Raw genomic sequence first — 23456 nt, 5'->3', positions numbered from 1 at the left:
GCCAACTGCATTGCAAACACACAAAAATGGTTCCAGAGGGTCCCCTCCAACACACTCCCTAGAAGCAGCAAAGCAAAGTGACACCTAGAACTGACCTAGAACTGGGGGCGTCCCAACAACTGCTTAAAGCTGCAACTAGCACTGCTGGTGTCACGCCACCAAAAACAGGCAGGAGATCGGGTTGGATGACAGGTGACGTCATCTTGACATCATCTTCCTGCTGAATTCAGCCTTGCTGAGCCCCCCAGAAGCCCAGAGGCACACTTACCCAGCAAGGGAGTCAGGTGGACGAGCCTTTGCTAAAGCGACGTGCATGCCAAGGCCAGCTCGTGGCTGGCTGCCCCGTGGGCATGCCCGTGGTTAGCTCGGACAGTGAGGGGTGCTGGGAGGGAAGGGACGCATGTCCCATCTGCACGTCTGGTCCTGTGAGAACAGAGGGTGGGGGATCTGTGCAGGGGGCACCCCTGTCACATAAGAGTCCCCAGGCTCCTCAGGCTGGCTGCCCGGGTTAGGTGGTCCGACTTGGCCTAAAGCGGGAGTGTGGATGCCCCACTCACCAGAGGAATTGCTCATCTGGGCTCGCATGGAGATGCCCCCATGGAGACACTTTTATTGAATCACCCTGAGAACAGTTACAAAACTTTCATGTTTAAGACTTGGTCATACAATGATCACACACCCAACCCTTCACCACTGCACATTCTCCACCACCAAAAACCTCAGTATACCCTGCATCCCACCCCTACTCCAGCCCGTGTGGCAGAAAATTTCCACATTACTCTCTCTCTCTCCACTTTGATTACATTCAATATTTTCACACCAGTCCCACCATTATTATTTGGAATTTCCCCTCCAACACTAAGGTAAAGGTAAAGGCCCTCCCGTTGATCGTAGATTTGCTCGAGCGGGCCCAGTAACGTCTCCTTTGGAGACTTTGTTGTTACTGTGTTTGGCATATCGAATACTCTCGGTAGCTTGCCGGGCTCTCCGAGAGGGGCGGAGGAATCGAACTCGGGTCGGCCATGTTGGCCGCTTGTAAGGCGAACGCTCTACCCGCTGTGCTATGGCTCCAGCCCTCCAACACTAAGACCTATCAAAAAAGCAATGTTAGACAATTTGTTTTGTATTGTTGGTTATGAGTAGCATATGATGTCGTTTGGCCGCGAGAGTGGCCATGCGGTCTTGGAATTCTAAAATTTTAATAATTAGGGTCTGGAGAGATTTCTACCAAGAGCTGCTTGGTTCTGAGATTTGTTTGTGTGTCTTTGGGATCATGGCCATTAAGGAGCTTAATAAGTAGCCGGGGCCATTTGTGGGTGGCATTTCAGGGTTCCATTGGGGTGGGGAAGGAGAAGGACCAGCCCCTCCCCTATCCCATGAGGCCAGGTGTGTACCATCACTGCTGGCCTGTACCTGGGTTTTCCAATGAGCTCTGGAAAATGGTGGCCGCCAGGCTTCCTGGGGAACAGGCAGAGGGATGGCACCTGCTCCCATCTAGGGTGGCCCAGAGAAAGTGGCCTAACGCAAAGTCCAGAGGCATTTCTGCCAAGTGCTGCTCGGTTCCAAGATTCATCTGTGTGTCTCTGAGATCATGGCCATTAAGGAACTTAGTAAGTAGCTGGGGCCATTGGTGGGGACCCTTTCAAAGATGTGGGGAGAGATTGCTTTGACATGGACGGGTTCTTACAACGGAAAGCAAAGGCCTTCAAGGTTTAACTGGAACTGGGCAAGCGGGAGTGGGCCGAGCCTTCCAGGGACAGAGGTGGGGACAGGATGAGGCAGGGTGGGCACAGGGAGGGGGCGACAGTGGCAGCAGCACAGCGGGAGTCTGGGTACACCCATCCTGGTGCACAGGCAGGAGACAAACGGGCTGTCCTCGGGGGATATGATTGGTGGCCGTGTGACCAATCAGCACCACCCGTTTCCACACCCTGTTAATCTCAGTCCTCACCAATCTGACCCCAAGGCTGCAGCTCTGTAAGGTCTTCCGGGGAGCTCAGGGATCTTGCGGGACACAGCCTGGGTGTCACCTTCACCCACCGGCTCCAAGACCCTGGCTGGCAGCCGCTCTGGCCATTTCTGCCGTTTTGTGATGGGGAGGGGAGAAAGGGCCACCCAGGGTTGAGCCCTGCATGACCTGGCCCTAGCAGGACGTCTCTGCCTGGGCTGCTTGTTTCTGAGCACTGCTCCCCAGAGAGAGAGAGAGAGAGAGAGAGAGAGAGAGAGAGAGAGAGAGAGCTCAGAATTAGGGCTCTGAAGGGTACCAGTTAGAAGAAACCCAAATAAAAATACCCCAAGACACATTCTGATGAAAATGACCAAAACCTTAGACAGAGACAAAATTCTGAAAGCAGCAAGATCTAAGAAAGAAATCTCTTACAAAGGAGCATCCTTAAAATTCACAGCTGATTTTTCTGATGAAACTCTCATGGCCCGAAAACAGTGGTGGGACATAGTGAAAAAACTCAATGAAATAAATGCCTCTCCAAAAATACTTTACCCAGCAAGACTCTCATTCATAATAGAAGGAACAACACACAGTTTCACAGGCAAACAACAGCTCAGGAACTTCATAGACTCAAAACCATGGTTACAAGAACAACTAAATGGGCTACTTTAAGGCAAGAAAGGCCCCTCAAATACACCAAATTTCAACAGAACAATGGGACAAAATCCCATAACAATAATCTCTCTCAATGTCAATGGGCTAAACGCACCAATTAAAAGACATAAAGTGGCAGGATGGATTCGAAAATTGAACCCAACATTCTGCTGCCTGCAAGAAACACATCTCAATAGTCAAAGCAAACACAGACTCAGAGTCAAAGGCTGGAAAACAATCCTATAGGCAAACAGCTCCCATAAAAAAAGCTGGGGTAGCCATCCTAATATCAGACCACATCGATTTCAGAGTGAAGAAGGTCATAAGAGACAGTGAAGGCCATTCCTTATTGATCAAAGGATCTGTACAACAGGAAGAACTTACAATAATAAATGTATGTGCACCTAATGAGAGACCAGCAAAGTACTTAAAACAACTACTCATAGATTTGGAAAAAGACATCAATAGCAACACAATACTAGTGGGAGACTTCAACACCGCTTTGTCACCTCTTGATAGATCAACCAGACTCAAGCTTAGCAAGGACATACTTCATCTGAGGGAAACAATGGAAGAAAGGGACTTAGTAGATATATACAGGACACTTCATCCACAAAAAGCTGAATACACATTCTTCTCAAGCGTACATGGAACATTCTCCAAGATAGACCACATGCTGAGCCACAAAACATGCCTCCATAAAATTAAGAAGATAGGGATTGTATCAACAATCTTCTCAGACCATAATGCGCTGAAATTAGAAGTAAATCACACACAAAAACAGAAAACTAAATCAAACACCTGGAAATTAAACAGTGCGCTATTGGACAACGAGTGGCTTAGACAGGAAATCAAAGAGGAAATCAAAAGATTCCTAGAAACGAATGAAAATGAGAACACGAGTTACCAAAACTTATGGGACACAGCAAAAGCTGTGTTAAGAGGAAAGTTTATAGCTCTACAAGCATTCCTCAGGAAGGAGGAGCGAGCACACATAAGTAGCCTAACCTCACAGCTTAAGAGCTTGGAGAAGGACCAAACAGGAGAAAGGAAATAATAAAACTCAGAGCAGAGATTAACGAGATGGAAACCCAAAAAACAATCCGAAAGATCAATGAAACCAAGAGCTGGTTCTTCGAGAAAATTAACAAGATCAATAAGCCTCTAGGGCTGGAGCGATAGCACAGCGGGTAGGGCGTCTGCCTTGCATGCAGCCAACATGGCCGACCCGAGTTCGATTCCTCCGCCCCTCTCGGAGAGCCCGGCAAGCTACCGAGAGTATTCAATATGCCAGACACAGTAACAACAAAATCTCCAATGGAGACGTTACTGGGCCCGCTCGAGCAAATCGATGATCAACGGGAGGGCCTTTACTTTACTTTACTTTTAATAAGCCTCTAGCAAAACTCACAAAGAAAGGGAGAGAGAAAACCCTAATAAACCGAATCAGAAACGAAAAGGGGGTCATTACAACAGAAACTACAGAAATTCAAAGGATCCTCAGAGAATACTTTGAGAATCTTTATGCCATGGAACATCAAAACCTCGAGGAAATGGATAAATACCTAGACTCCTACAGACTCCCAAGGCTGAACCAAGAAGACCTGGAATACCTGAACAGACCTATCACCATCAAGGAAATTGAAATGGTAATAAAAAGTCTCCCCAAGCACAAAAGTCCTGGCCTGGATGGATTCACTAGTGAATTCTTCCAAATCTTTAAAGAGGATTTACTCCCAATCCTCTTTAAGCTTTTCCACGAAATTGAAATATCAAAAACACTTCTGAACAGTTTCTACGAAGCAAATATCACACTGATACCAAAAGTAGACAGAGATACCACAAAGAAAGATAATTACAGACCGATATCCCTGATGAACACAGATGCAAAGATCCTCAACAAAATATTAGCAAATAGAATCCAACTACTCATCAAAAAGATCATACACCATGACCAAATAGGATTCATCCCAGGGATGCAAGGATGGTTTAACATTCGGAAATCAATCAACATAATCCATCATATCAACAAAAGAAAAGATAAAAAGCATATGATTATATCAATAGATGCAGAGAAAGCATTTGACAAGATCCAGCACCCCTTTATGTTGAAAACCCTAGCCAAAATGGGTATAGAGGGGACTTTCCTCAATATAATTAAAGCCATCTACCACAAACCTACAGCAAGCATCATCCTCAATGGGGAAAAACTGAGAGCCTTCCCTCTAAGATCAGGGAGGAGACAAGGATGCCCACTATCTCCACTGCTGTTCAATATAGTACTGGAAGTACTTGCAATAGCGATTAGGCAAGAAAAAGATATTAAGGGCATTCAGGTAGGAAAGGAAGAAATCAAGCTCTCACTATTCGCAGATGATATGATACTATACTTAGAGAACCCAATAACCTCCACCAAAAATCTCCTAGAAACAATAGACTCGTATAGTAAAGTTGCAGGCTATAAAATCAATACCCAAAAGTCCATGGCTTTCCTATACGCAAACAGTGAGAGAGAAGAAAGCGACATGAAAAAAACAATCCCGTTCACAATTGTGCCCCAGAAAATCAAGTACCTAGGAATCAGCTTAACTAAGGAAGTAAAGGACCTGTACAAAGAAAACTACAAAACGCTACTTCAGGAAATAAAAGAGGACATGAGGAAATGGAAAAATATCTCCTGTTCATGGGTCGGGAGACCTTAACATTGTCAAAATGGCAATACTACCGAAAGCATTGTATAAATTCAATGCAATCCCTATAAGGATACCCATGAAATTCTTCAAAGAAATGGAGCAAACACTCCTGAAATTTATATGGAACAATAAGCCCCCACGAATAGCTAAAGCAATTATTGGGAAAAAGAAAATGGGAGGAATCAACCTCCCGAACTTCAAACTATACTACAAAGCAGTAATAATCAAAACAGCATGGTACTGGAACAAAGGCAGAACTGCAGACCAGTGGAATAGGGTTGAATACACTGACATCTCCCCTCAATCATATGATCATCTAATATTTGATAAAGGTGCAAGTAATGTGAAATGGAGTAAGGAAAGCCTCTTTAACAAAGTGTGCTGGCAGAACTGGATGGCTACATGCAAAAAAAAATGGGCTCAGAACACTGCCTAACACCATGTACAAAAGTAAGATCAAAATGGATTAAAGACCTCAACATCAGACCAGAAACCATAAGGTACATTGAAGACAAAGTTGGCAAAATCCCTCCATGACATTGAAGCTAATGGTATCTTCAAAGATGCCATGCCACTGGTCGAGCAAGTGAAAACAGAGATAGATAAATGGGACTATCTTAAACTAAGAAGCTTCTGCACCTCCAAAGAAACAGTGACCAAAATACAAAGACAGTCTACAGAATGGGAAAGGATATTCGCCGAATACACATCTGACAAGGGGTTGATATCCAGGATATACAAAATACTGGTTAAACTCCACAAGAAGAAAACATCCAACCCCATCCAAAAATGGGGCAATTAAATGAACAGAAACTTTCTCAAAGAAGAAATCCGAATGGCAAAAAAGCACATGAGAAAATGCTCTACATCATTAATCATCAGGGAGATGGAGATCAAAACCACAATGAGATACCATCTCACACCTCAGAGACTGGCTCACATTCAAAAGAACAAAAGCAACCGATGCTGGCGTGGATGTGGCGAGAAAGGGACACTCCTTCACTGTTGGTGGAAATGTCGACTGGTTCAGCCCTTCTTGAAAACAGTATGGACGATTCTCAAAAAATTAAAAATTGAGCTCCCATTTGACCCAGCAATACCACTCCTGGGAATATATCCCAGAGAGGCAAAAATGTATAGTCAAAGTGACATCTGCACTTGTTTGTTCATCGCAGCACTCTTTACAATAGACAGAAACTGGAAGAAACCTGAATGCCCAAGAGCAGATGACTGGTTAAAGAAACTTTGGTACATCTGCACAATGGAGTACTATGTAGCTGTTAGAAAAGATGAAGTTACGAAATTTACATACAAGTGGTACAACATGGAAAGTATCATGCTAAGCGAAATGAGTCAGAAAGAGAGGGATAGACATAGAAAGATTGCATTCATCTGGGGGATATAAAGTAACAAAATATGAGATTAATACCCAAGAATAGCTGAGATCAGCACCAGGAGGATTACTCCATAGCTTAGTGGCCAGCCAGGCATTCTAGAGGAAAGGGCAGCTCAGATAGAGAAGGGAGCACCAAATGGGCGGTGTTTGGAGGATCCTCCCAGGAGGGGAGATGCATGTCAAAAGTAGACTATGGACTGAACATGTTTGCTATTCAATGCCTCTTTTGCAGATCATAACACCCAAAAGGAGAGATAGAACACAGGGGATTGCTCTGCCACAGAGGCAGGGGGGGATGGGGGGATGGGGGTGGGGGGATATTATCCATGGTGATGGAAAATGGGCACTGGTGGAGGGATGGGTATCTGATCATTGTATAATTGAAACCCAAGCGCAAAAAATTGTAAATCTACAACTGTACCTCATGGTGTTTCACTAATAAAAAAATTTTTAAAAATACATATACTCAGATATCAAAAAAAAAAGAATTAGGGCTCACCCCCTGTCACTCTCAAGTCTTAATAACCCAAGACTTCCCCCTACGATCTGTCTGTTAATGAGCCACAGCTCTGCACTCTGTATTATATCAGTTCTGGGAGATGAGGAGTGGCCGTGAGCTTTCAACTCTCAGCAGCCAGTGACTTGGTCATTAACTCTTTGGGGAGAGAGTTCTGGGCAGAGGGAAGAGTGAGGATTAGAGGCCCAAGCAGAACGTTTAGACACACTCCAGGGGACGCTGCCTGGGCCATGGAGGAGGGGACAGGGAAGGATGGAGGTCTGGGTGCCAGGAGCAGGAGGGGGCAGGGGGCCCAGCCAGGGGCCATCTGGAGATCCCACTTTGCTTTCCCGAGGAGAAATCTACAGGTGACTTGGGGTGGGGCTGGGGAGATGAGTGTGAACATGAGATCATGTGGAGGCTGCAGTCACACCCGAGGGACAAGAGGGTGCTGGCCAGGGCCGGGATGAAGGCACTGACAGGAGACAGAGCCGATCCACGCACAGGAGCTCACGAGGGGAGCCACGGCAGCAGCTGGGGTCCGCGACAGGCGCATTCGAGACATTTCCCAGACACCCGCATGCAGAGAGCTGGAGTCCAGGGCAAGAGGCAGCTTGTGTCTGCCGGAGATGGGACCTACAGCCACAAGGCTGATGGCCTCACCAGGTGATGAGGAAAGAGAGAGAAGGGCCTGAGGGGTGAGGCAGAGTTCGGTGTGGCTTGCTGTGTAGACACGGCATGGGAGGAGGCTGGATCTCGTTCTTACCACCTGCTTACAAGAGGAGTTCTTTTAGCTCTGGATCTAGAATCCTCTTATATTGGCTGTGAAAAAACAAGACACAGGGAAGCAAATTGCCCCTCTGAAAGCTGTTGTGCGGCTTCTTGCTGTGGAGGTGGTGTGTGTGCATGCTTGTGCAAACATGTGGATGTACATTCATATTGGCATGTGCACATGTGTGTGCCTGTGTGTGTTCACACTTGGACGTGTGTGCATACAGGTCTGGATGTGTGTGCACTCAGATGATTGTATGCATGCGTGCATGTGTGTGTATTTGTACATATGCCTGGATGTACGCGTGTGTGTATGCAAGCTTGTGTGTGTATACATGCATGCATGTGTATGTATTTGTATGTATGCATGGATGTGTGCATGTGTATGCGTGTATGGATGTGTGTGTTTGCATGCATAGATGTGTGTGTCTATGTTATGTGTGTATATGCATCCATGGATATACATGCATGGATGTCCAATGTGTGTGTATTGTGCACATGTATCTGTGTGTCACCATGGATTATGTGCTGGGTTATTGTGTACATGTATCTGTGTGTCACTGTTGCTTATGTGCTGGGAACCTTCTGGAATTATCTCAGCCTGTAATCACCTGCCGTGCTCAGACTTGAGCCCTCTCAGCTGTAGGAACAGAGGTTGAGCTATGGAATGAAATGGGCTCGAAGTTTAGAATCTGATGCTAATAAATTCCCTTCTCTGAGGCACTCAGGACCATTGGACACTATTGGGTTTCTACCCGCAACGCATGGACCATGGTGGTCTTCTGTGTAGTGTGTTCAAGCATGTTTGCACGGACCCTTTCTTTCAGGCCATGTGGAAGTCCTTGCAATGGTGGGGATGGAGCTGGCCTCCCTGGCGGTGAAGAATGTGGGCTGAGGAACAAGGCAGTCATCCATCAGCCTTGGCTCTGCCAGTTCCCAGCCGGGAGATCAGGGCCAGCTCTGTCTCAGGGCCCAGGAGGAGGAAGATAAAGCAACGCAGCTCGGCGCCCCCGCTGCTCTCCTGGGCGCTGAATGACTAGTGCACGGGAGAGGTTCTCCCTGCCAAGCCGCTGGGAGGCTGGGTGGCGAGTCTGCGCCTGGGAGGCAGTGCCCAGGGCCCAGGTGGGTATGAGTGTCCAGTGCTCTCATGACCCCTCCTGGTGCCAACAGGCCCCAGCAGCAGAAGGAAGTAGAGTCTCCAGAAGCACACTTAGTGCTCAGCGCGAGCTACAGGGACCCCCCTGTCCAGCCCTGCGTGGGCAACAATGCGGTCTGGACGTAAGCAACGGTGCGGTCTGTGCATGCGCAGGGCCATGGTCTGGGCGAGCGTAATTCGTGGTCTGTGTATCTGGTGTTGTGGTCAGTGTGTGCATAGGGCCGTGGTCTGTGCGTCTGCAGTGTTGTGGTCTATGCGTGCTCAGGGTCGCGGTCTGACCGTACGTAATGCTGTGGTCTGGGCATGAGTAATGCCGTGGTCTGTGTGTGTGTCTGCAGTATTGTGGTCTGTGCATGAGCAGGGCCATGGCCTGGCCGTGCGTAATGCTGTGTGCACCATGGCTGCAGGGTCGCCCGGGGCCTACCGGCTCAGCTCCATTGTCAGGTGGGTGCAGAATGAGGCAGGGCTAATGAGTCCGGGAGGGGAGGTCAGGTCTGTCAGGTCTGGCAGCACCAGGGCCATGCTGGTAGCCTGGAGCAGAACCAAGACAGTTGCCTGGGCACTAGCTTGCCTGGGTCTCATCCCCTCCCCGCCAGTCTCCGCCCACATTCCTGCGTTGGCCACTGCAGGACCGTAGGCACCGCCTCCCAGCCACGTCCATGCACAGCTCGGACGTGCTGCAGTGGTGGGTAAGTCCCCGCTAGACTTCTCAGTGAGACCCAGCAGGAACCCCTTGTCCTTGCATGGTCCCGGGAAGGATGGACTGGACTCCCCAGAAGTGCTCAGGGGGCAAATCACGTGTCTACTGGGCTGCATGCACCTGGCAGGGCAGTGCTCGGGACTGGGATGCTTGGACCCAGCGGTGCTCAGGCTGCAGGGGTGGGGCTTCGGCTGGGGTTGGAGCCTTGCTCCATCCTGAGTCCCGTCCCATGTCCTAGGATCCCAGTGGCACTGACCAGTCCGTACCATGGAACGGGATGCGTGCGTAAATGTCAGGACGGTCCCTGGGTGGGTGGAGGATCCAGAAGTGGGAAAATGTGGACCCACTTGGGCTCCAGAATCGGAACCTACCAACAAGGCCTTGTTGAAGTTTCATCTTTTATTGATCAATTGGAAAAATGCTATCTGGGCCAGAATGAAGGTGCAGCGGCAGGGCACTTGGTTTGCATGCAGCCAAGCGGGTTCAGTTCCTGGCACCAGAGGCCCCCTGAGCCTCCCAGAAGGGGTCCCTGAGCACAGAGTGAGGAGTAAGGCCGAGCATTGCCAGGGGTGGCCTACCCTCCACCCCCAAGGAAAAAGAAAGATACTCTCTGGCAAGAAGAGAGACGAGATGTTTCTTTGGTTTGAACTAACGATCCACCTCAAAGGATTTTTAAATAAGAAATATCTGGATCGCATTTGGAACAGATGAACAAACCACCCAATTCTGACTTCTACTGCTGGAAAGTGTCAGGAAAAGAGAATAAACTTTGCCTGTTTTATGGTTCTCATGTATTTTCAGTTCAGGAGGGAAAATGGGTTTCTGATATATTTATTGATCTCTTTGGAATTTCCAGGGCAGATTCTCACAAGGAACTGATTTCCTTAGCCTTATCAATGCGCTGTAAAATAAAAACATGTCAGCAGTGTGTGGGTCTTGTCTGGCGGGCGGGTTAATGGGTTAGCCCGAAGGGCAAAGTGACTCTTGCCCTCTGGGGAGCTCATGGTTGTTTATTTTTAGTCTCTGGGGGTTTCCCAAGTTCTGTGGATGCCCCCAGCCTTGCCCTCCTTCATTACATCAGTGCCTGCGTGTTTGTTTGTGTGTCTGTGCCCTGCTCAGATCCTGGGGTATTTCCTTGCCAGTGTCAGGGTATGGCTTAGAAATTGAGTCATAGTGTTTTTTAAAAACAAAACAAAGCAACCCCCCCATAAATACAAGCCAGTGATCAAGAAAGCCAGAAAGAGCGCCATCCATGCGTGTGCAGTGACATTCAATAAGGAATGACTTCCACGTGGGAAAAAAAAATAAGCAGTGCTGGAGGCTGGGGGTAGCACAGTGGTTAGGGCAGGCATAGCATGCTTCTCACCTGGGTCTCATCCTTGGCATCACCAAACACTGGTGTGGAAACCCCTGGCATGACTGGGGTGGCCCTGGGAACCTCTGGCAGCTGTGGGCTTCTTGTGGAGCTGCAGAGCCAGCTGGCAGTGGGGGGCCAACAATACAGTGGCCTCCTGAGCACTGTGAGGAGGCTCCAGCCTCCCAGTAGAACATGTCAGCCTTGATATTCCATTTCCACACACGATGAACTGAAAATTAATCACAGATCTCTGTGTCAAAGCCAGTGTTACAGGAAAGTGAAAAGAAAACCCAGAGGAAAGTTTTTGTGACTGGGGGGGGGGGGGGGGCGAGAATCTCTTTGCCCGGGCGCACGAAGCTTGACTCGCTTGAGAAAAGAATCATATATTGGATTTCGTGAGCATGAAGAACAGCGCATGCAGACACCATAAGGGAGCACAGAGATGCAAGACACTTTATTTATTTATTTATTTATTTATTTGCCTTTTGGGTCACACCCAGTGATGCTCAGTGGTTACTCCTGGCTTTGCACTCAGGAACTACTCCTGGCAGTGCTCGGGGGACTGACCATATGTGATGCCGAGGATCAAACCTGATTTGGTAGAGTGCAAGGCAAATGCCCTCCCCATTGTACTACCGCTCCGGTCCCCGATAGCATTTTCTTAAAATACACGTCAAGCAGATATTTATAATCCAGAACAGAACGATCTCTCTCAGGCACTCACCAAAGAGGAATAAAAATTTGTGTCCTCTCAGAGTCGGAGACAGAGAGAGAGAAGAAAAGTGCCTGCCATAGAGGCAAACCTGGGGTGGGGGGGTTGGAGGGTGATGGACACTGGTGCCGGGAAATGTACACTGGTGGAGAATGGGTGTCAGAACACTGTTTCACTGTAACCCAATCATGAACAGCTTTGTAAGGGTATATCTCACAGTGATTCAACAGATAAATAAATAATAAATTTAAAAGAAAAAAAAAATTTGTGTCCTCAAAAGGATTCGTGCACAAGAGGCCATTGCGTTGTTACCTGGGAACAGCCCTCAGTGTAAAACACATCAACGCTGGCCAAACGCACCCAGAGGGCTGTGGCACTGTCAGCAATGACGGAGAGAAGACAGTGGGGGGTGTGGCTGGCAGACCACTCTCAAGGCTTCTGTGTCAGGGGAAGAAGATGGACATGAGGGTACCAGCGGATGATAGTTCTATGGAATTCTAGAAGATGCCAGCAGGGTCCTGGTGAGGAGAAGCAGGTTGGAGCTGGTGGGAGGAGGGAAGGAAGTTCTGCTGAAGGGACAGGAGCATTTGTGTCTCACGGGGAGAGGTTAGGTTTCACTGTGGCTGTTCGGGGTGTTCTTGGTTGTCCAGTCATTAATTCTGAAGTTGATTTCTTATTGTTTGAAGGGTTTTGTTTGTTTGTTTGTTTCCACACCTGCTGGTATTCAGGGGCAGCTCTGGGTTCTGTGCTTCGGGCTCTCTCCTGACGGTGCTCAGGGGACCACACGGGGCTGGGGAGGGACCCTGGGGCTTCAGCATGCAAAGACTGTGGCCAACTCATTGTGCACATCTCTGGCCCAGCTAGAAATTTGATTTTGTTTTGGGGCTACACCTGGTGGTGCTCAGGGCTCACTCCCGCCTCTGCACTCAGGAATCCCTCCTGGCAGAGCTCAGGGACATGTGGGATGCCGGAAGTAGAATCCGGGTTAGTTGTGTGCACGGCAAGAAAATTCCCCACTCTGCTATTGCTCCAGTCCAGAGATTTTAAACAGATGTGGCTTATCTCATTTTAATTGTACTTCGGTAGATTAATTTTGAGGAGGCAGTTTTTCAAAGCAACTGCACACAAAGGTGCTGTGTCTGAGCATTCATATAAACTGATAGTTCAATGCATTTATAAGTCTCATTCATCAAATGAGTCTGCATGCTCGTTCTTAAAATAATAACTCAGCCTTAGGGCGCGTGTTGGTGCCACAGTGTTCTGGGTTAGTCTGGAATACAAATGCTTTGTCATCTTGAGCAGGACGCTCAGAAATTGACTATCAATCAGTTTAAACACCATTCAGTTTAAAGCAGAAAACACATTGATGGTTAGAACCAACTGATTCTCATGCCATGGGCGTAAAGGTTAAGTCCCTGCAGTGCGTGGTGCAGAGTGATAGTACAGGGGGTAGGGCACTTGCCTCACATGTGTCTGACTTGGGTTCGATCCCTGGCACCCCATCGGGTCCCCTGAACCCCAACAGGAGTGATCCCTGAGCGCAGGGCCAGGAGTAAGCTCTGGGCATAGCCAGGTGTGGTTCAAAAAAAAACAGAGAAAAAGAAAAAGAAAACCTTCAAGGGTGCATTTGCTAAGAAATGTTTCTGAATAATAGTTGCAGGATATCTCATTATGCCTTTAAAAATGGCATAAAGTTGCAAAAAATAATTCTTTAATTTCAAAATCACAAAGTAGAAGAATGTTAAACATTGGGTCATGATTTATTTATTTATTTTTGGTGCTGGAGCAAAGTTAAGTTGCTCTACAGTTTCGTGAATTTTCAGACCCTAACTGAGCACGATCAAGTCATTCCGTTTTTAAATGCAAAGTGTGCCCCTCTCCTTCCTCTTGATGCTGCAGGGGTGGGGGGTTGGTGTGGAGCTTGGGGGCTCACACGTGAACCGGCTGCTCTCACCCCTGCCTCTGCGCCCATGTCTGTCTTCCGTCGTGGACCCTCTGCATCCCAGCTGTGGTGGCTGGGAAGAGCAGGTGGACCCAGAGGAACAGGCACGGAGCTGCCAGGACTGTGAGTGCCGGCGGGTGGCACTGGGGGTCGAACCTGAAGCCCCCGCTCGGGAGGCAGCACTCTAGCTAGCCTTCAGGCCAGGCCTGGCCCTGCTGGCAATCGAAAGTCTGTTTCCTGAGCAACCGTGTTTTATGGGAGTTCTGCAAAATAAATTGGGTGCCTTAGAGTGCTTGTTAGAGGGTGGAAGGAGGGGCGTTTCCCCTGTTTGCTGGAAATGTGAAATGGAGCAGGACCCTGCATGGTCCGGTCGGAAGGACGTCTGTAAGTCTGTCAGTCTTGCATGCTGCTCTGGGCCCACTCCTGAGAGGGTCCCTCGGCCCTGGAACGTGGAGTGTGGGTGGGTGTGTCACCGAAAGCTGGAGCCTCAGAAGGTGCCAGCGTCACTCAGGAAGACCCCCCATGACAGGCTGGAGAGTGTTGGCCTAGCACACAGCTGAACCGGGTTTGATCCCAGTCACCCCACGGCATCCCCTGAGCACTGTCAGAAGAGATACCTTAGCACTGAACACTGCAGGGAGTAGCCCAACAACAACAGAACAACAAAAGGAGCACTCCCAAGTGTGCCCCAAACTAGGGAAGAAGGAGGGGAGAGAAGGAAGGGAAGGAGGGAGCAAGGGAGGGAGGGAGGGAGGGAGCGAGCGAGGGAGAGAGGAAGGGAGGGCAAAGGGAAGAAAAGAAAAGGAAAGACTGACCGACCCACCATGGGGACAGCCCCTGTGGATTGGCAGTGCAGCCCATGACTCCTGTGTCAGGCTTGGATAATGAACCCCATGCAAGCTTGGGTCCTGGCACGGGGAACTGGCGAGTGTGCCTCAAGGTCACAGGGAGGCCACACCCATCCCTGAGTGTGCCGGACCTTCCCGGCCTCGGGGGGGGGGGGGGGGGGGCTTCTGTGCTTCTGGTGGCTGCCCCATGGCTGTAGGAGCCTGCAGGCCAGGTGCTCCTTAGCTCTGGTGGACATTCTCAGCGTAGTCAGGCCCGCGGAGGGGGGGGGGGGCGGGGGATCCCCAGGGTTGTGGGCTTGTGGTCTGAAGCCAGCCTGGCCTGGAGGGTCCCCCGACTTGCAGCTGGTTCTCTCTTTACTTGGGAAACGTCATCGCCAAGGTCTGCAATATAAAGTCTCTCTCATAACCTCTCGAGAGACTCTCGCACTGATCTTTACGGAGTCCTAAGACACTTCTTCCACTACCCAGCCGTCGCCACACTTCAGGATGCTTAAGCGGCCGCGCGACACATCATAAGACACTAAATACCCATCTTCCGGAATTGTCGTACCATATTTGATAGGGTTCAAATATGGTAATACCTACAAGGGTGATTATAGGTCGCCCCAAAAGCCTCTATCCCTCTCGGAAAGACTGGCAAGCTACCGAGAGTATTCTGCCTGCACGGAAGAGCCTGGCAAGCTATCCATTGTGTATTCGATATGCCAAAACCAGTAACTACAAATGGTCTCATTCACCTGACCCTGAAGGCTTCACCGACATGGCAGCACTGAGAAGGATGAGAAAGGAGAGGCCAACAAAATTTCAAGGCCGACCTAGGCTGCCACAACGAAGGAAGACAAAAATGATCATCTGTACTTTCAATGCACGTACGCTAGCATCAGATGCATCCATCGAGGACCTGATGGTACAAGTGCGAATGATCAAGTACGACATCGTTGGTCTGACCGAGACAAGAAGGCACGAATCTCACCATGCCGTTTTTGACACTGGAGAAGAATTGTTCCTCGGAACATGTGATAAAAGAGGTGTTGGAGGCGTCGGTGTCCTTGTCAACACAAGCTTGGCCAAGAGCATTGATTCATTCGAATGCCTAACAACTGGAATCGGACGTTTACATTTGAATAGATGTGGCTCACTGCCTGCAGTTTCTATCTTCGTTGTCTATGCACCAACATCTCATTATGATGAAAGAGAAATCGAGAAGTTCTACATGGAGCTCAAGAAGTTCTATAAAGAAGACCACACCTTCTACAAGATCATTGTGGGCGATTTTAATGCCAAGATAGGACCGAGAAGATCAGCTGAAGAACTTCACATCGGGACCCACGGCCTAGAATGGAACGAACAGGGTGAAAGACTGTCTGAGTTCATCATGTCGACCAAGACCATTCATGGTAACTCACAGTTCCAGAAGGCAGAATCTAAACGATGGACATGGGAGTCTCCCGGTGGATGATTCCACAACGAAATAGACCACATCATATTCAATCTACGGTTTTGCCTGACTGATGTCGCTGTTGTCCCAAAATTTCGAACGGGATCGGACCACCGTCTCCTTCGTGCAAAATTCTACTTCACAGAGCGGGGAGAAAGGACTGCAAAGTTCAAAAAGAGAACTCCCAGAATGACCACCAACTGGGAACTCTTTGGTACTATTGCGGCAACATGGGAAGATGCCATTGTTGACAACATTGACAAGGAATACGATCGACTGGTTCAGCACCTCCATGAATGTGCGAGGAACGCCAAGAGAGAGATAGCCACAAAAAATCGCCTATTTCGAAAACTCTTGAGCTAATTCGTCAGCGTGGTTTGGCGCATGCCTCAGGCAACCGAAAGCTAACGTCCGAGCTCGCAAAGCAGTGCAGAGATGTGATCAAGGAAGACCTCAAAGAGAGAAGAGCAGAAGTACTGGTAGATGCGGCAGAAGCCGGGAAAAGTATTCGTACCGCCCACCTGTCCTTCTCCAACTACAAGACCAAGATGACTGCCCTCCGATGTCCTGATGGATCCATCACATCCTCCAGAACGGCAATGGAGAAGATTATCCATGACTTCTATTCAAATCTCTTCAATAGCCATGTCCACTTGCCGACATACCAAATTCCACAGGATGGTATGTTGTTCCCAACGTTCTCCCTTCCGAAATCTGACACGCCATTTCGTCAGTAAAAAAACAAACAGCACCCGGCCCAGACAAGGTCAGACCTGAACACCTGAAGAACCTGCCGTCAGTACTCATCAATACACTGGCTCGGCTCTTCACTCGCTACCTGTCTGAATGCAAGGTTCCGTCCCAGTGGAAAACCAGCAGGACCGTACTACTGTTCAAGAAGGGAGACATCCATGACATTGGCAACTATCACCCAATCTGCCTATTGTCTGTCATCTACAAGTTGTTCACTCGAGTCATCCTAAATAGGATTGGCAGAACACTAGATGAAGGACAACCATGCGAGCAAGCCGGGTTCCGCTAAGGATTCAGCACCATCGACCATATCCACACGATAACCAAGCTCATTGAGGTTTCTCGGGAGTTCAAGATGCCGCTCTGTTTAACATTCATTGATTTAAAGAAGGCCTTTGATTCTGTTGAGACGGAAGCGGTCATTGAAGCCCTAGCCAATCAGGGCATTCAAGCCCAATACATCAGGATCCTCCGTGAGCTGTATTGCGGATTCACTACCAGGATCTCACCATTCTACAAAGAAGTGATCGTTGATGTCAAGAGAGGGGTGCGGCAGGGTGATACCATTTCACCGAAACTCTTCAGTGCCACCCTCGAGAACATCATGCGATGACTGGAATGGGAAGGAATGGGAGTGAAGATAGATGGTCGGCAACTACACCACCTCCGCTTTGCTGATGACATTGTTTTAATAACACCAAACATCAGCCAAGCGGCACAAATGCTGGTCAATTTTGACCGTGAGTGTGGAAAGGTAGGACTACAGCTGAATTTTACGAAGACAATGTTTATGAGAAACAGCCTCGTTCCTGACGTCCCATTTGCTCTCAACAGAACGACCATCTCTGAATGCAACAACTATGTGTACCTAGGTCGAGAGGTCAACATGACAAATGACCTGGCACCCGAGCTGCACAGGAGGAAGAGAGCAGCTTGGAACGCCTTCAAGAACGTCGAAGAAATAGCTAAGAGGACGAAGAACCTCCGGCTCCGGGCACATCTCTTTGATTCCACTGTTCTTCCTGCATTAACATATGCCTCAGAGACCTGGGCCCTACGCAAACAAGATGAGAATGGTATTCAGGTCTCCCAAAGAAGAATAGAAAGAGCTATGCTTGGAATATCATGTTTCACTCAAATGAGAGAAAGAATCCGGAGTTCTGACATCCGTCAATGATCAAGAATCAGGGACGCTGTCTCATTTGCCAAGGTGTCGAAAATCAGATGGGCTGGTCGCGTAATGAGATTTAAAGACGACCGCTGGACTAGATCGGTTACCGACTGGATTCCACGGGATGTCAAAAGACTGCGTGGCCGCCCACCTACCAGATGGTCAGACTTCTTCGTCAAGATCATGAATGATCGGTTTGAGGCCCTTCATGTTCCCAGAGCGAACAGATGCCATTGGGCTACACTAGCACGCGACAGGGACAAATGGAGACGTTACTGGCGCCCGCTCAAGCAAATGGACGACTAATGGGAAGTTAAGTGATTAAGTGATTAAGAGTGTCCTTGAAATAATACACTTCCTACTAGAGGAAACGGGAAAAAGGACAGAGGGTGAGGACGGATGGGAAGGTCTAGGATAGAGCAGGTTCTCAGGGGTCAGAGGGCGTAGCACAGTGGGGAGGGTGTTAGTTTGCCTTGCACACAGCCAACCCGGGTTCGAACCCCGGCTTCCCATATGGTCCCCTGTAGAATAACATTGGTCTGTCCTTTCTCCCTTGCTGCAGGGAGCTTAGGTTTGTTAGGTTACACCATTCACAGTGCTTCCAAGGCGCTCCTATTCCTCTGTGTTCATCTTTAACTTCTCTGTGCTGTCTTCCCCAACCAGTTAATCACCTATTTCCGCTAAGCAGTACTTGTGACTTATAAAGTCAATTTCTCCAGAAAGCTCTGGATTTGTATTTGTAAGTGAAATAGTGCTTTTCTCTTTCCTTTCTGTCCTTTGCATACTTTGCTTCAGAGCAATGTCCTTTTTGTATAGACACAGGAAGACAGTTAATATTATGCTTTTGTAACTTGAGAGTTCATTGACTCCAAATAATATTCACTCCTAGGCATCTGTTTACCTGACTTGAGCCTCAGTTGCCTTTAGTTCTTAGCACCCCAAAAGCAGGATCCTGATGAGGGATGTACCCAGGGCAAGCTGTGAGCTACCCTGGCATCGAAACAGGTCAGGCCAAGCATCATGACACTCAACTATAAGTTAAGAGCACAGTCATGGACAATTCTGTCATGACCCAAAGAGGAACAACTGGACAAGGACCCTGTTTAGGATTAGGAAGGCTCATCTGGCCTGAGCACTGTAGTCTGGGATTTATAGCGAGATGTCCCCAGTAGAGCCACCCTACAAGCTTAATGTATCTCTTACTCTGTCCATACAAAATTACTAATATTATTAAGAAGTAGAATTAAGATGCATGCTTAAATGGTTGTTGGACTAAGGAAAGGAGAAACGCATCCCTAGATGAAATTCTGCCCTTGAGTGGATCTCCTAGCAGGGTATCTTTGTCCTAGAAGGGCTTCCTGGAAGGAAGGGAAGGGTTTTGCATGTTGATTGTGCCATCTGACCTAGGGGTAGCTGCTACCCCCAACGCTTGGAGGTTGGGCGCTAGACTAAGGCTGAGAGACGGAGCGTGGAGAGACTAGCTGGGGACACGAGGAAGACGGGGGTGGGTGAGACTGGAAGGAGTCAGAGGGAGACATGATTAGAAGAAATGACGACTGATCACCAACCAGCCTGACAGCCTGTTCCCTCCTTCATGTGTCTGCTGGTGGCGGCTGCAGGCCCGGGTGGGAAAGCGGCTCGTGGCCACCAAATGCACGTGGCGAGCGAGAGAGACCACACCACCACTGCACTCACTTATTTATTTTGTGATTACACAGTCCCCCAAGTACTATCAGGAGTGATTCCTGAGTGTTGAGCCATGAGTAACCCCTGAGCATTGCCAGGTGTGGCCCCAAAACAACAACAACAACAACAACAACATCAAAAAGAGGAGATTCTCAGCTTGCTCCAGACTTTGGAGAATGTCCCCTCTGGTCTGGGCCAAATCATCACAGCCCGTCCCCCGGGTCCCAGGGAGCATTGCATGGGAGCCATTTTGCTCTAGTGAACTATGGAGACACATTCTGAGAGTCTTTGAGAAAGAAATTTCCTGACTTTTTCTAAGATCTTATTTTACATGACACTGTCTTCCTGGTAGACATTGATAAGAAGGCGAGACTCTCCTTGGCATCCAACTTTCTTTTAAACAAAAATATTTGGGAGTTAATTTTTTATTATTCACTTTACTTTTTAATTTTCTTTTTTGTTTTGGATCCATACCCAGTGATGCTCATGGCTTATTCCTGGGTTTGCCCTCAGGAATGACTCCTTGGGGGATCCTATGGGATGCTGGGGATTGAACCTGTGTTGGCTGCATACAAGACAAGTGGCCTACCTGCTGTATGATCGCTCTGGCCCCTGGAATCCACCTTTCAAGCACGGGAGGAAACTCAAGGATGAAGGTGTAGTGGGCTGCTTCAACAACGCTGTGTGGACCCTGTGGGAATGCGGTGGTCCAGCCTGAGCAGATGGCTCGGGGCTTCCTCTCACAGTCCCCACAGGGTCTGTCTCTCAAAAGCCTCCAAGCATTTACGTCAGGGTCAGCCCACAGATTCCCTTAACCTCAGACCCACGGTTTCCCCCTCCAAGTTGGTTGGGGGCTTCCACTGACAGCTTCTTTTTCTTCTTCTTCTTCTTCTTCTTCTTCTTCTTCTTCTTCTTCTTCTTCTTCTTCTTCTTCTTCTTCTTCTTCTTCTTCTTCTTCTTCTTCTTCTCCTCCTCCTCCTCCTCCTCCTCCTCCTCCTCCTCCTCCTCCTCCTCCTCCTCCTCCTCCTCCTCCTCCTCCTCCCCCCCCCCAAAGGCTTAATTTTAAAATACAATTAAATACATCATAATCAATTGCTGGAAAATCTTAGAAGAAACAGTATTGTTGGATGGGGGGAGGATACACTTTATATACAGAGGAATAGAATAAGAATGACCACATATTTCCTACCAAAAGCAATGCAAGTCATAAGAGAGTGCAGTACAATCTTTAAAACGCTGGGGCAAAATCCTGTCAGCTTAGAATTTTTTTAATTAATTTTATTGAATCACGTGAGATAGTTATAAGCTTTCATGTTTGGATTGCAATCACACAATGATCAAACACCCACCCCTCCACCAGTGTACATTCCCCACCACCAATGTCCCTGGTATAACCCCCATTTCCCACCCTCCCTCTGCCTCCATGGTAGATATGATTCACCATAATCTCTCTCTACTTTTGGGCATTAGGGTTTGCAATACAGACCCTGAGAGGTTATCATGTTTGGTCCTTTTTCTACTTTCTGCACACATCTCCCATCCCAACCAATTCCTCCAGCCATCTTTTTCTTAGTGATCCCTTCTCTATTCCAGCTGCCTTCTCCCCTTTACTCATGAGGCAGGTTTCCAGCTATGGAGCAACCTATCTGTCCCGTGTATCTACTGTCCTTAGGAGTCAGCCTTATGTTATGTTGTTTTATACTCCACAAATGAGTGCAGTCCTTCTATGTGACAGACGCGTGATTTCCATCACTGGCTGGATGGAGAGATGGTCGGGATGCCCCCAGAACAGTGCCCTGATGCTGCACATACTGCCATGAGCGTTGGCCTTGGAGAGACGGTCACTGGTGGCCTGAATCCACTAGACTCTTGACCTTTGGTCTGTCTTGGTTGACTGGATTCATCCAGCCATGTTCCAGCTTCCTGACCGGTTATAGCCCAGACAAGGCTCTCCTCCTTGCTTCACTTGTCAAGTGGACTCTGTCGTGTGTGAGCCAGGGTCCCACCGTCCTGTTTACATTCCAAGGTTGCTGCAATCAGGAAGACACTGAAGACGGGATGCTGGTACTGGTGTTGAGTTGTTAGATCAAGCCTGACCTGAAGTCCATGTGGCCTCCGTTAAGGTCAGCTGTGCAGTTCAGGGAGCCTCCTTTCTTCTGGGCACTCAGGCCAACACTTGACGATGTGCACGTTCATCTTTTCATAATAGCTGTTTTCATAAGAAAACGCAGCCAAATGGGAAACAATGTCATCCTCACAGTAAAGGGTGTCGAATTGGATTTATGTGGTGGTGCCGGCACGCGTGACCGCCTCTGCCTCCTTCCTAAATCCCTTGAAATGAAAGAAAAAAAAATTGAAAGCCTAGACCTGCAGTATCAAGGAAAATAAAGAGGGAGCCAAATCAACAAATCCAAAATCGAGAGGAATTTCCTGGAAGATGCAAAGACCAAAGAAGGTGGATGAGTGTGAGAAGGGTCAAGAAAATGGCAGCTAAAATGCACAAGGGAAAAGGGCCGTGCTGGTCAGAGGCGCTCGCGAGGCACTCCAGAGAGCAAAGGCTGCGGGGGGCACGTGGGCAGGTTAGCTGGACTCTGGGCCTGTGATGGCCGATGATGAGCCCCGAGTGACAGGGGAGGAGTTGGGGTGCAGACTCCAGGTTCAAACACAGGAACCTGCAACCACGGGTAAGTCCCCTAGAAAGGGGAGCCCCCCAGGGTGTTGGGGGATAGAGGGAGGCAAGCTTGTGCCTGGGGTGAGCTGTGATTCCAGGGCCCCCCAAGGCCTCCAGGAGTGGAGAGGGCGTAGATCAGAGGGGGACGCACTTCAGAGAACAAGATTAATTGTGCTCCTGAAAAAAAAAATCCCATTTCTCTGTCAAATTCCAAGCATGTTCAGGGTGACTGTGTTCTTCTGAAGGAGCTGTCGGAAGAAGCCGCGGTCAAGGGTCTTTGAAAATTGATTGCAGGAACGAAAAAAAGAAAACTTAGCAGAGGTATACACGGCTGATGAGCTCACGTCAGGGTGGACATAGTTTGAAGGGTGAGGCCGGGGGCAGCAGCTGAAAGAGTGGTTTCCTTTTCTTTTTAAAATATTTTTCTTTCATAGGAATCTTTTGAAAAGAAAATACTAGTGGAGTGAAGAAAAGAGAAACATTTAACAACTGAACTGGGACCCACTGATTCTCTTAGTAAATATTTTCAAAAATTAGTTTTTGGGGGGCTGGAGCAATAGTACAGCCGGTAGGGCATTTGCCTTGCATGCGGCCGACCCAGGTTCGATTCCCAGCATCCCATATGGTCCCTGGAGCATCGCCAGGAGTAATTTCTGCGTGCAGAGCCAGGAGTAACCCCTGTGCATCACCAGGTATGACCCAAAAAAGCCTCCCCCCAAATTAGTTTTCTTGATTGTGATGCTGGGGCTCAAACCCACCGCTGTCCACGGGCAGGTAAGCTGGGAGTGTTGCCATGGGGACCCACATTCCTAGCATCTGAGGTTCATTTTAGGAGTCATCCCCAGTGGAAGGTAAATATGTTCATACCTACGCATTCATACATTTCCGGAGCCTGAGAGAGAGTGCAAGCGGACTTGCTGACCTTGTGTGCTGGCCACTTAGTAGATGGGCAGTGCCGCCTATGGTCCCCAAGCATCAGCAGGGGACAAAGGATGAAGCGCAGAGCCAGGACCAGTCCCTGAATAGCACTGGATGTGGCCCAACCCTGTCCATGCTGCTCCCCA

At 48.6% G+C, this 23456-nt stretch overlaps 1 pseudogene; it reads left to right on the top strand.

The window, feature by feature from the left end:
- Positions 1–9511: 9511 nt before the first annotated feature.
- LOC130019950 (uncharacterized) overlaps positions 9512–23456 on the top strand; it is a 48745-nt pseudogene continuing 34800 nt past the window's right edge.

Source organism: Sorex fumeus, unplaced genomic scaffold, assembly GCF_029834395.1.
Source record: "Sorex fumeus unplaced genomic scaffold, SorFum_2.1 ptg000010l, whole genome shotgun sequence".
NCBI lineage: Eukaryota > Metazoa > Chordata > Mammalia > Eulipotyphla > Soricidae > Sorex > Sorex fumeus.
This window is presented reverse-complemented; position numbering and strand designations above follow the sequence as displayed.